Genomic DNA, 12815 nt, shown 5'->3' with positions numbered 1-12815 from the left:
ATGGGAAGGAAGCAAGATTAGACCATTGAACACATATGATACTTCAGGCATTATTTAATAAGAGTAACATTTTTGAGCATTTAATATGTCCCAGGAACCAAGCCAAGCATTTTAAATTGATTATTTAATTTAATAAGCCTCATTTTACTTAAAGAAGCTAAATAACTCACCAAAGAACAGGCAGTTGCCTAGGGCTGGTAACGGGGATGTGAAGTCAGGCAGTCTGATGTCAGAGCCTAAGTACTGTTTACTTGATGGTACATGATGGTGGTTCATGGTGCCTCTCAGGCTAGATAATCTTTAAAACCCATCCATATAGTATAATTTAGGTTGCCAGCCACTTCTTCCTTATTTTGATCATCCAATATTCAGAATTCTGTAAAAAAAAAATATCTTGGCAGAAAGAGAAAGGGGGAGACGTGCACCATATTGCACATCTGAGCACACACATCAGTGGTATGTTAATGGCACCTAAAATGGCATCATTTCTTGTGACATCCCTAATATTGGTTTACCATCTGTAGCTTAATTTCTCTGAAGAAATCCAATATGGCATTCAAAGTTTAGCTAAATCGCCTAGAGACTTCTTCAGGTGCACAAATACTTCTTCATCTAGGCTGAATTAGAAGGCAGAGCCAGAGGGCTGTGTGAGACTGGGAGGGAGAGAGCCATGAGGATTGGTGATGAGGCGAGGAATAGAGGGAAGAACAGGTGGGACTGGTAAGTATCCAGGTATTCTGGCAAAATGAGACTCGTACACAGCATCTCCGGTCCTAAGTGTATGTGTGTGTACATGTATATGTGTGTGTGTGTGTGTGTATGTGTGGGTGCATGTGGCAGGATCACCTTGTATGAGAGAGAATTATTCAGAGGAGATGGCTTTTGGAAATATTCTCCACCCTACATCCTCAGCATTACCCCTCCCTTGTTAGCCACTATCTTATCCTTCACTCTAATGACAGGTTGCCTTGACCCAGATCCCCCAATCGATTTCATCTGTAATGAGTAGCACAGTGAGGGAGCGGGATTTGCCTGAACCTCAGAACTCTCCCTCCAGGCAGCAGGCAAGTCCATCTGTCATCCAGGCCTGAAGGGAAGGTGCAAGGTATGTGCCAGCATCAACACTTTTCCTTTACAAGCTGGCTTTTCCCCTTTGCTACCTGTAGTACCTACAGAATACTGTATCCAAAGGGGAAAGTGTTTCTGGCAGGAGAGAACTGCCTGCGATTTCCCTACTGCTAAGGCAGAGTTGGGAAATTCTATCCATTGGCTTGCAAAGAAAAACAAGTGAAAGTTACCTGTGACAGAAAACCAACAACTATGAATCATGTTTGACCCACAAGGTCTTTCATACTTCAATTTAAGATGCATTCTCACTTATACAGCTTTAAAACTTCTATCAGCATCTTGGAAATCACTATTTATAAAGAAAATTCCAAGTTTCAGGCTTAGAATTCCATCGATGATTTCCCCTGTCAGATTTTCTTTTTTTTAAATATTTATTTATTTTATTTTATTTTTTGGCTGCATCGGGTCTTAGTTGCAGCACGTGAGATCTTTGTTAAGGCATGCGGGATCTTTCATTGCAGCGCAGCATGGGTTTCTCTCTAGTTGTGGCATGTGGGTTTTCTCTCTCTTGTTGAGGCACACGAGCTCAGTAGCTGTGGTGCGAGGGCTTAGTTGTCCCGCTTCATGCGGGATCTTAGTTCCCTGACCAGGGATCACACCTGCATCCCCTACATTGGAAGGCAGATTCTTTACCAGTGGACCACCAAGGAAGTCCCCAGATTTTCTGAAGGAAATTTACTAGCAGCACTGTGTGCCCAATTGAGCAACCCCAAATCTTTACATCCGATGAAACAGCCCTTACTTAAGAAGAATGCCTGATAGGGCCAGTTCTCAGAATCCTTTTTTAACCCCCCTCATATGTATATGTTTTTTTCTTTCTGGTTTTTCTTTTGAAAGAAACATCATGTAGTCCAAACAAACATTATTTAGTCTTTTTTTAAGCAAACCTGATATGTGTCTTCACCTCAACTTTAATTTTTTTCTGCAACCTGAAACTTTCAGGTACTGTGTCCATTTCATTCTCTTTGAATTAATTCAGTGCACAGTCTGATGTCCATGTGTAAATACTGTAGGGAATATTTTAAGCCTTCTTAATAGGCTTAAATGAGGTAGAAAAAGACTTTCTCTTACAGAGTCCAAGCTCTTACTGCTTGCCACATGATAGGCCAATAAATCGAGAAATGAATTGTTGGGTCAAGGAATAGTGACTTTATTTGGATAGTCAGCAGACCGAAAAGATGGTGGACTAGTGTCCCAAAGAACCAACTTACCTGATCAGGCTTCTTTTATTCAAAAAGGGGAAGGGGTGTGGCTGGTTGTTGCAAACTACTTGGTGCAGGAATCCTTTGTTCTTGCAGCTGTCCACATCTAGTCACAATATTCCTGTAAACCTCAAATGAGACAATTGTTATTTTCTTTTCTGCAACTTTTTAATCTCTATATGAATGGAAAAGTGTTATGCCTTTAAAGAGCCTTGAGAATGGGCTATCATGTATATTTCTGGTTATAGGCAACATCCTTTTACCCAGATGCAGAGCCCTAGAGCTAAAGGAATAGATCCAATATGGAGTCAGGTTTGTTGTTCTTTGTTACATTTCTAGAAGTTAGAATCTTGTGGAAGAGAAAATAAACCTGAGAATAACTACAGTGTTGTTTTATTTTTTTTCCTACTTAAAAACATACATTCATAGTTAACTGATGTTTTTATTTTGCTCCTTTTAGAAATATGCATATGAGTGCTTAAGTGTTGATTTTGTGGATAAATAAAAACGAGAACACAGCCCCTCTTGTTCCTGCCTGGGTGACCCGCCCATGTCCTGCACAGCTGGACTCAGGTCCATAACAGAAAGTGGGGTCCAATGAGGCAGCAGGAAAGGAAGAAGAAGAATGATTGCCTTTTAATGTTTCTATATTACTATAGACTCTTCACACTGAAAAGAGACTTCAGGACATTCCTAGATGAGGAAACAGGTCTAGAAAAAAAAACATGTGATGGCTCAAATCTCAAAGCCAGTTACTGACCAAGGTGAAACTGAGATGCAGGTCTCCTGGCTCCTATGCAGGTGGCTTTGCCATGGCTCTGTATCCTTGTCTGCTAGGAACACAGTGGAGAAGTTTCAGAGTTAGAGTCCCTGAGTTTGAATCATGGCTCAGTCATAGCTGACCTTGAGCAAGTTATTTCCCTCAGTTTCCTACTCTGGACAGTCAAAATAGTTGCTATGTCTCTGAACTCTTGTGAGATTAAATGAGGTCACATATGCAAACTGTTTAGTATAGTGTTTGGCACATAGTACTCAATAAATGTTGTATACTACTGTATTATTTTTTGCCCACCTTTCCCCATAAATTAGATAGAAACCAGGATGTTGGAGAACTATAAAATGGGCAAGTAGCCCCTGCGTCTAACATTAAAGATTAAAATCTTTAAAAATCCACTGAAATATTAAAAAATAAAAGACTATTAGGAACTGTTCTAATGATCTCCAACTATGAGAACAGAAGAGGTTGTCCAAAAATTGGGAAAACATTAAAATTATTCAAAGAATGGATGAAAGCATTCAGATAACTTTAACTCCCATGCTTTGGGGCCATTGTGGCCATTTTGTATAAAACAATATTGGACTTCCCTGGTGGCACAGTGTTTAAGAATCCACCTGCTGATACAAAATTAATGCACAGAAATCTCTTGCATTCCTATACAATAATGATGAAAAATCTGAAAGAGAAATTAAGGAAACACTCCCATTTACCATTGCAACAAACTTGCTGAAGGAAACAAAATACCTGTATGCAGAAAACTATAAGACACTGATGAAAGAAATTAAAGATGATACAAACAGATGGAGAGATATACCATGTTCTTGGATTGGAAGAATCAACACTGTGAAAATGACTATAATACCAAAAGCAATCTACAGATTCAGTGCAATCCCTATCAAAATACCAGTGGCATTTTTCACAGAACTAGAACAAAAAAAAAATCACAATTTGTATGGAAACACAAAAGACCCTGAATAGCCAAAGCAATCTTGAGAAAGGAAAACAGAGCTGGAGAAATCAGACTCCCTGACTTCAGACTAGACTACAAAGCTACAGTAATCAAGGCAGTATGGTACTGGCCCCAAATAGAAATATAGATCAATGGAACAGGATAGAAAGCCCAGAGATAAAACCGTGCACATATGGTAATCTTATCTTTGATAAAGGAGGCAAGAATATACAGTGGAGAAAAAACAGCCTCTTCAATAATTGGTGCTGGGAAACCTGGACAACTACATGTAAAAGAATGAAATTAGAACACTCCCTAACACCGTATACAAAAATAAACTCAAAATGGATTAAAGACCTAAATTTAAGGCCAGAAACTATCAAACTTTTAGAGGAAAACATATGCAGAACGCTCTATGACATAAATCACAGCAAGATCCTTTTTTACCCACCTCCAAGAGAAATGGAAATAAAAACAAAAATAAACATACGGGACCTAAGGAAACTTCAAAGCTTTTGCACAACAAAGGAAACCATAAACAAGATGAAAAGACAACCCTCAGAATGGGAGAAAATATTTGCAAATGTAGCAACTGACAAAGGATTAATCTCCAAAATATACAAGCAGCTCATGCAGCTCAATATCAAAACAACGAACAACCCAATCCAAAAATGGGCAGAAGACCTAAATAGACATTTCTCCAAAGAAGATATACAGATTGCCAACAAACACATGAAAGGATGCTCAACATCACTAATCATTAGAGGAGTGCAAATCAAAACTACAATGAGGTATCACCTCACACCGGTCAGAATGGCCATCATCAAATATCTACAAACAATAAATGCTTGAGAGGGTGTGGAGAAAAGGGAATCCTCTTGCAATGTTGATGGGAATGTAAATTGATACAGCCACTATGGAGAACAGTATGGAGGTTCCTTAAAAATCTAAAAATAGAACTACCATATGACCCAGCAGTCCCACTACTGGGCATATACCCTGAGAAAACCGTAATTCAAAAAGAGTCATGTACCACAATGTTCACTGCAGCTCTATTTACAATAGCCAGGACATGGAAGCAACCTAAGTGTCCATCAACAGATGAATGGATAAAGAAGATGTGGCACATATATACAATGGAATATTACTCAGCCATAAAAAGAAACGAAATTGAACTATTTGTTTTGAGGTGGATGGACCTAGAGTCTGTCATACAGAGTGAAGTCAGAAAGAGAAAAACAAATACCATACGTTAACACATATATATGGAATCTAAAAAAAAAAAAAAAAAAAGATGGTTCTGATGAACCTAGGAGCAGGACAGGAATAAAGATGTGGATGTAGAGAATGGACTTGAGGACATGGGGAGGGGGAAGTGTAAGCTGGGACGAAGTGAGAGAGTAGCATTGACATATATACACTACCAAATGTAAAATAGATAGCTAGTGGGCAGCAGCTGCATAACACAGGGAGATCAGCTAGTTCCTTTGTGACCACATAGTTGGGTGGCATAGGGAGGGTGGGAGGGAAATGCAAGAGTGAGGGGATATGGGCATATATGTATACATATAGCTGATTCACTTTTTTATACAGCAGAAACTAACACAACATTGTAAAGCAATTATACTCCAATAAAGATGTTAAAAAAAAAAAGAATCTACCTGCCAATGCAGGGAACATGGGTTCAAGCCCTGGTCTGGGATGATCCCACATGCCTCGGAGCAACTAAGACTGTGCACCACAACTACTGAGCCTGCGCTCTAGAGCCTGGGATCCACAACTACTGAGCCCACTTGCCACAACTACTGGAGCCCACATGCCTAGAGCCCGTGCTCTGCAACAAGAGAAGCCACCACAGTGAGAAGCCCGTGCACCGCAACAAAGACCCAACACAGCCATAAATAAATAAATAAATACATTTATTTAAAAAAAGAAGAAGAAAACAAAACAATATTGAGAGTTCTGAGAGACTGCATCCATGTCACCCTCATTCAAACAAGTACCCTCAGTGTACCAGGTTCTATATTAAATGCCAGGGACATGAGATGAATAAGATCTATTAACTACCTTTACTTATATCCTGTTAGGGAAAATTGACTCCTTAACAAATAATTAGAGCCAAATAGTGGGTGCTGTACTAGTAGTACTGTTGTATTCAACAAACATAATAGGCGCTGATTGAGGTTCCTGAGCTCAACTGGTGAACCACCCAAAGCCTTCCTGAAACTGTGGTCTAGAAAGAGATCCAAACAATAGATGAGTTACTTACCACATGCTAGAGGAGGAAAGGTCAGAGAAGCCTTTGCAGATAGGTGACATTTGAACTATCTGGAAGGATGGTGAGAGGGTTTACCAGATAGCCAGGGTAGGCATGGAGAAATGGTAAGCAGACGAAACTGAATATGAAAAAAGAGAGTAAGCACTAATTGTAGCTCACAGGGCTGATACTCCATTTGTATTTGTAATACCAAACTCAGTTTCCAACAGTCCTGAAAAATTATGCTGAAACAGCTAAGACCTACACTGCTTCAAGCAGTACTTAAAGGAAATGTCAATGTCATGGCAATAGATTACACAGCTGAGACCCAGGACACCCACAGTCCGGAAAAGCAGGGGAAAGATGTCATCCTTACAAGTATCACTTCTCTGACCATAACTACATAGAACATTTTGAGTTCTTTCTTGAAAAGGCAGCCATATTTTCATGCTCAGACTGTTTATCAGAAAAGTCATTAGATTCTCCCATTTCCACAACAAAAAAAAATCAAAAGCAGTCCTTTTTAAAGTAATTGCACAGTTCCAGCCATATGTTCTCCCGTCCTCTTTACTGAGTATCATTCACTTAGGACTGGCATAATTCCCCGCCTAAATTGGAGGCTTGCATATGTAATTATATCAAATGATGTGTTTGTTTATATCTCCAAACCACATTCAAAAGCTTGCCTATGATTTATGTTTGAAATTCAATTTCATCATGTCAGTCCCCAACTTACTGTGCCCAGTGGGTCTACAGTTACATGTGTGATGTATACGCCTCTCTCTTGCAGAGATTACAGGATGAGGGTGCCTTCCACAGTGATGAATCAGAGCAGTTGAAGAGGGAGATTGCTCTGTTACAGTTTCTGCCCTGTTCTAAGACCCAACTGCATTCAGCTACAACAAAGTTGTTTAGAAAGGAAAATGCAGCTTTGGCAATTTTGACTAATTCCTCTGGACCAGGAGGGATGGCTCACTTCATTGCTGTCTGACTGTGAAACACACCGTGCGGCTGAAGCTCCATAGCTCATCCTAAGTACACAACTTTAGAAGGAAGAAAGCTTTTGCCCCTTCTTAGTTTAGCTGGCCCTGTCTTGACAACAAGGTTTATTTTCAGTGCAAATAACTACCAGTTGTGACTTTAACCCAAAATGTACTTTTCATTATTTTTATGTTCTAGATGCCCCATGGACAAACCTGATGGCTCTATTCATTCCAGCCCCTCTTCCTACCAGATTCCTAAACTAACTCATTCATTCATTCATTCAATCATTTAAGTATTTTTTAATTTATTTTTTATTTGAAGTGTAGTTGATGTTCAATATTATATGTTACAGGTGTACAATATAGTGATTCTCACTTTTTAAAGGTTATACTCCAGTTATAGTTATTATAAAATATTGGCTGTATTCCCCGTGTTGTATAATATATCTTTGTAGCTTATTTTTTACCTAATAGTTTGTACCTCTTAATCCCCTACCCCTATATTGCCCCTCCCCGCTCCCCTCTCCCCACTGGTAACCACTAGTTTGTTCTCTATGCCTACGAGTCTGCTTCTTTTTTGTTATATTCACTAGTTCGTTGTATTTTTTAGATTCCACATGTAAGAGATATCATACAGTGTTTGTCTTTCTTTGCCTGGCTTATTTCACTTAGTCATTCAACCGTTTAAGTATTTTTAAAGATCTGTCTCCTCTAGGGACTTCCCTGGTGGCGCAGTGGTTAAGAATCCGCCTGCCGATGCAGGGGACACGGGTTCGAGCCCTGGTCTGGGAAGATCCCACATGCCGCAGAGCAACCAAGCCCGTGCACCATAACTACTGAGCCTGTGCTCTAAAGCCTGTGAGCCACAACTACTGAGCCCACATGCCACAACAACTGAAGCCCGGGTACCTAGAGCCCGTGCTCCGCAACAAGAGAAGCCACCGCAATGAGAAGCCCACGCACCACAATGAAGAGTAGCCCCCGCTCGCCACAACTAGAGAAAGCCTGTGCACAGCAACAAAGACCCAACGCAGCCAAAAATTTAAAATAAATAAATAAATTTTTAAAAAGCAGGTTGAATTAAAAAAGAAAAGATCTGTCTCCTCCAAACATGAAAGATGTGTTCAAATCTAAACGGCAGAGTTTGTGATCTCCTACTGATTTTTTTAAATTAATTTATTTATTTTAAAATAAATTTATTTTATTTATTTATTTTTGGCTATGTTGGGTCTTCGTTGCTGCAGCGGGCTTTCTCTAGTGGCGAGCGGGGGCTACTCTTCGTCGCGGTGCTCAGGCTTCTCATTGTGGTGGCTTCTCTTTGTTGCAGAGCACGGGCTGTAGGTGTGCAGGCTTCAGTAGTTGTGGCATGCTCTCCTACTGATTTTTAAATGCTTTACTGATACATAATTTACGTACAATAACAATCTGGCTTTACTGATACATAATTTACGTACAATAACAATCACCTGTTTAAAGCATACAATTCAATGGTTTTCAGAATACTTATGGAACTATGCAACCATCACCATAATCTGTAATTTTAGAGCATTTTCATCAGCCCCAGAAGAAACCTTGTACCCCTTAGAAGTCACTCTCTGTCCCTTGCCCCAACTTGTCCCATTTCCTACTGATTTTCACTTTTGACTTAGATTTTTTCCCCTGCCTTTTACTTTAGATCTGTGAAAATAAAGGTGATAGAAACCCAGAGAACTGAGACCTGCAGAGGTTTCCTTGCCTTTCCTTCACAAACAGAAACTCCTTGGCTTTCTCACAGCTCCAGGTTCACTGTTGTGTATGTTGTTTCAGACTTTTCAGGAAGCCTGTCTTCTTCCCTGTTGGCTGATAAATAGGTGAAAAGTACATCGTGGGGGAGGTAGGCAGATGGAAGGGAGCCACACTGTTCTCCCACTTATACCTGGGCATTGTGAAAAGAAGTGGCTTTCCTAAAGAATTACCCTCAGGATAATCGGGAGAGGAAGCTGACCTCCTTCCTGAGCACCGTCATACCACAATGGGCTGTGACTGCATGACCTGGGCAAGGAGGACCTGAAATGACACAAGATCCTACGGAGGGCGGGGGGGGCCGGAGTGCAGACAGAGGGCAAAAGGGTTCCTGGTCTTTTGTTCCTGGAAGAGCAGCAGGCGAACAAGAGCAGAGGCTGACAGCCCTTTCACCCATTTATAGCCTCCATATAACAAGTATTTCTCATTCCCATTGTGACCTCTAACAGAGGATGCCCCCTGAAGAAGTGGTGAGGTCTGTGAAAGCCTCCAACCCCCTTTCGAGAACACACTTACATCTCACTTGGAGAGAGCCACCGTGACGTATGATCTTCTGGGATAGCGTGGCCTGAAAATGAAGGCGTCAGATTTGTGCTTTAGATGCTCCCTGGTGTAACCAAGCTGACCCTTAGTCAGTATGACTCAGAGAGCAGGTTCCCTTTATTCCTCCTTTATCACCTCACCCACCAGTGCATTCACACATCTCCATCCCCCCGCCGCTCACCCTCCCAACACACACACATACACACACACACACACACACACACAAACGCACACTGAGCCCAAGGTCTGATCCAGATGCTAAAGCTTCTCAGGTATATTTCATTCTTGGATGGGCAGAAAAATTCATGTCAATAAAAAGTCATAGGGCTTCCCTGGTGGCGCAGTGGTTGAGAGTCTGCCTGCCGATGCAGGGGACACGGGTTCATGCCCCGGTCCGGGAAGATCCCACATGCCGCGGAGCGGCTGGGCCCGTGAGCCATGGCCACTGAGCCTGCGCATCCGGAGCCTGTGTTCCGCAACGGGAGAGGCCACAACAGTGAGAGGCCCGCGTACCGCAAATTAATTAATTAATTAATTAATTAAATAAAATTAAATTAAAAGTCTTAGTGAGATTCAACAAAGGATAGTGGAATTGCAGAAAGCCTCCTCTTAGAATCAGAGGACCATCTCAAGGCATCATCCCAGGAGATTTACACACAGTAAATGAGGGATGGAGTGGGGCACAGGATCTCTGTTTTGTTGAGTTTCCCCGGGAGGTTCTAATGGGTAGCTAGGGAAGGGAAGTTACCGATTCTCTCCCCTGAAACTCTTGAGAACGGTCTTCTCTCTGTCATCTCTGACAATAGTTCAGAGGTGCCTAGCACTGTGCCATTCACATAGAGGAATTTAGGAAGTGGTTTAAATGAATACTAAAGGCACACACTCCCTCCCCATCCACAGATACTCTCCCCACACACAAAATAATACCCTCCTAAACAAACACATTCTAAGTCTGTCTGTAGCAAAACTGAAGATTAGAATATGAAAAATCCATCTTTTCTACAACAACTTTTGTCAACTGATCCTTAATGAATTTCCTGTTTTGTTTTAGGCCAGGGGCTTAGGTGGACCACAGGGCTTCTAAATCGGAAGGCAGGTCTTTCCCATGAAGTCACTCTGTCAACCTGTCTGGCAGTAAAATACAGATGTATGAGCAAACGATTGCAGTAAAAGGCCTAGAATGATACTGTGGTGGAGTATACTCATTCTGTTAGTATGTATCTGGTGGACCCTTAACCCTGGGGGAGAGGGTCACCTCTCCAACACCTGAGCTAACACCTGAGCTAAATTCGAAAAATCTGTGGATGGGTGGGGCACATTCCAGAAAGCATTCATGGAGAGGCAGATCACTTATGCAATGGGAACATGGGTTTCCCTCCCATGGGGAGTGTGGACAGGTGAGAGTGGAGAGGAGTGGGTTTGAAACCACACAACATCAGATTGGGGCTGGAACCCAATCGCACCTCAGATGGGATTCGAACCCAGCCAAAACTCAGACTGGGACTCGAACCCACGGGCTGGGACTCGAACCCATGGGCTGGGACTCGAACCCACTGTCTTTTAGTTAAAATCACTCACCTGGGGTCAGGACTTACTAAAACTCAGGCTGTTTATGTCTCTGCACAGAAGGAATTCAGCGAGAGGCTAAGTGATAGGTAAGAAGTAGGTTTATTAATATAAGGTGCGTTTGAGGGATACAAGTGGGTCGTCAGGGAGGCTCTGCCCCAAGAACTAAGTGGGAAAGAAGGTGTATTTAGGGAGATACACATTCCATAGACAGAATGTGGTACATTTGAAAAAGTAAGAGTGGCCCAAAATATGGGGTGGTTAATTTTTACAGGCTGAGTAATTTCATAGGCTAACAAGTGGGAGGATTATTCCAACTCTTACAGAGAAGGGGCGGGGATTTCCAGGAACTGGGCACCACTCACTATTTGGCCTTTTAAGGTTAACCTCAGAGCTGTCATGGTGCCTGTGGGTGTGTCATTTAGCTAATACTAATGTATTACAATGAGCATATAATGAGGCTCAAGGTCTACTGGAAGTCTAATCCTCCACTATCTTGGGCCTAATCGGTTCTAACCAGTTTTGTTATATCCTCAACGGCTATGTCATTCTTTTAAAGGTTGTGCCCTGCACCCTTCCCTCCTGTCTCAGGGTCAGCTTGTAAACAGCCATGCTACCTGCAGTGGGATTTTATTTTGAAGGCCATGTGGAGCCATCTAGCCTCTGGTAGTCTTACTCCCACCTGCTACCTGAAAACAAAAACGTGAGCACCTCAGCAGATTTTGATAAAATACCTTTTCTATATTTCATGTACCTCACCAGCATTGGGAGTGAGCTTTTCATGATTTCTCTGTTATCTCATGTCAGTCAGCATATGCCATGAAAGCAGCCCAATCCATAGTCTCTTATCTTCAGGGGCATTGAAGAATCAAGAAATAGAATGTAAATTTGACCTCCTAATTGCCATTTGACAATAATCATAATAAAACTTGCAATAGACAAATTGGGTGTCCTTGACAGTTTTGTCTTCTCCTTCCTTTTTCTTTGCCTTTATACTCAAAGGGGTGATTCATTTATGGGAAATGCCATTCATAGGAAAGATAGATATTTCCCATGTGGAACTTATTTTGTGTAAAGATTTAAACAAATAATACAGAGTGATAAAACTACAGTATGAGATCTTCTGTATATGAGATATTATATTTGAAATAATTATGTGTACAAGTAGTTATTACAGAAATAACCTTCTTTGTCAAGTATAACCAAAAAGATTATATAAGCAGAAAAATGTTAAATAAGGAAAGTTCTATTTTATAGCCTGAATCTAATCAGCTTCAACAACCTATTAATTGTTCAAGAACTCTTAAAATCTTTAATAAGGTTCCTATGGTAGAATATCAGTCATATGCAAATGCATCATTGAATTCCAGAAAAACAATGGTTCTTCTGTGAGATTTCATATCCCCAAAGTGATGAAAATACCTCATCTGTGGTAAGCAGAACCGAGAAACAAATTTTTCAAGTTTTCTTTGTAAATTTTATTTTGTTTGAAGAATAATTCTGAGACCATCTGACTGTCACTAAGGACTGGCCAGTTATACTGTTCTGCATTGCTTTTGCTTTTCCTTTAACTGGACTTGCTTCCCACACCCAGTAAGCTGCTTACCCCAGATATTTAAAAGTCAAA

At 41.1% G+C, this 12815-nt stretch overlaps 1 protein-coding gene across 3 annotated transcripts in view; it reads left to right on the top strand.

Moving 5' to 3' along the window:
- Positions 1 to 12815, top strand: part of FAT3 (FAT atypical cadherin 3) — a gene marked incomplete at both ends in the record, with an annotated part of 565070 nt that overhangs the window by 346312 nt on the left and 205943 nt on the right. The gene's annotated exons all lie outside the window — the stretch shown is intronic.

This window comes from Hyperoodon ampullatus, assembly GCF_949752795.1.
Source record: "Hyperoodon ampullatus genome assembly, chromosome: 7".
Classification (NCBI taxonomy): domain Eukaryota; kingdom Metazoa; phylum Chordata; class Mammalia; order Artiodactyla; family Ziphiidae; genus Hyperoodon; species Hyperoodon ampullatus.
Note: the sequence above shows the minus strand (reverse complement) of the source record. Positions and strands in the feature narration are given on the sequence as shown.